At 37.9% G+C, this 1,421-nt stretch overlaps 1 long non-coding RNA gene across 1 annotated transcript in view; it reads left to right on the forward strand.

Moving 5' to 3' along the window:
* The window catches only part of LOC102753246, a 96,037-nt gene extending 95,342 nt beyond the window's left edge, over positions 1 to 695 (forward strand). Inside the window, exon 3 of the long non-coding RNA XR_436044.2 lies at positions 168 to 695. This is a non-coding gene — a long non-coding RNA (uncharacterized LOC102753246). The remainder of the gene's footprint in view (positions 1 to 167) is intronic.
* The last annotated feature ends 726 nt before the right edge of the window (positions 696 to 1,421 follow it).

Raw genomic sequence — 1,421 nt, forward strand, 5'->3', positions numbered from 1 at the left:
GTTGGAAAGGGGTGTGGTACTAGGGTGGAGGGGGGGGCAGTTAGCAACTATTTTGTTCAGCTTAGCTTTCCTTGCAGCTTACTTGGAAATGGATGATTCACCTGTTCTACAGGAAAACATTCTAATTCTTTGCGTGTTTTTTTTTTCCTCCTCTTTTCCCTTTTAAGATCAACCACTGCAGAAGAACCAGATTCCACTTCTGTGGCCAGGACTTTTATGTTATGGCTGGTCCGATTGTTTTACCCTGCGTTCTCTGCTACTAAACCTTGGATCATTCCTAAAGTACAAATTCTGTTCTCCAACCACAAACAAGGCTAAAAGATCGGAGGAAATTCAGTGAATGTACAGGATCGGGATGGTGCATTTTCCAAAGTATTGAGCTTTCGAATGCAACTATTTAAGATAGAGAATCATTTTTGTTCTTAGGTTGCCAGCCTTTTTAAGTTTCACGTTCATTAAGTGGCATTGCTCAAATAGCTACAGAGTATGCATGGGAATATTTGGCTGTCTGAATAGTTTGGAGATTCAAAGAGAAAACTCGAGCTTCAGAGGTATTAAATTATGACATGCAAAAAAGTTTTTGTTTTATTCTTAACTGCAACAGTATATATTTAAATCAGATTGAAAGTATTCTATATCCTGGAGCCAACTTAACAGTTGTGCTATATAAAAGGCTAATGGGAAGCCAAATTTCAATCAGGGTCCTATTACTGGGATATAATCCTTTTTGCATGTAATAGAACTATGGTGTTGCTGTACAAATCTGCTAGAAACAGATTTTAACCCATTTGTAGCCTTATTCTTTGGATCTATTGGAATGACTCTTAACTGTTCGTTGTTTGTATTGTTTCTCATATTCTTCGTTATTTTAAGGTCTGTAAATGGTCATTATGAATATTCAGCTCATCCTAACTTTTATGTGTCTTATATCTATTTCTACATATGTATTGCCATTAGTATTTAGAGGGAGAAGTTTGAATGGACCCAACTGTAATTTCTAAGCTAGCCTTATCACCAAAGAAGAAGAATTCCACCGCAGCAAACCAGACTTTTCCTAGTCCCTGAGACCCTAACTTGTGAGGTATTTCAGTAACATCACAAGTCAGGCTCTTGGGACCTAGGCGGAGGGGAACCAGCAGCTTTGGACCTTATTGATTGTCTGCAGTTACCACCAGAACAAAAGGACATACATAGATTCTGCCCAGGAGAAAAGAACAATGCTCTGATTTATAACCAGCAATGTTTTCACCAGGACCCACCCCCAAAAATACTATTTTCAGAAACTGTCCTCTAAAGTGATTGCAGAGTGTCACTGAATCGCATTTGTTTTCTGTTATAACAACCATCCAAAAAGCAATAGAAGATATCTGTGCAAGAAGCAAAATTAAAATACAAGTGTTTCTAAAATGCTTCGTTTGGTG

The sequence above is a fragment of the Myotis davidii genome, unplaced genomic scaffold, assembly GCF_000327345.1.
Source record: "Myotis davidii unplaced genomic scaffold, ASM32734v1 scaffold245, whole genome shotgun sequence".
Classification (NCBI taxonomy): Eukaryota; Metazoa; Chordata; class Mammalia; order Chiroptera; family Vespertilionidae; genus Myotis; species Myotis davidii.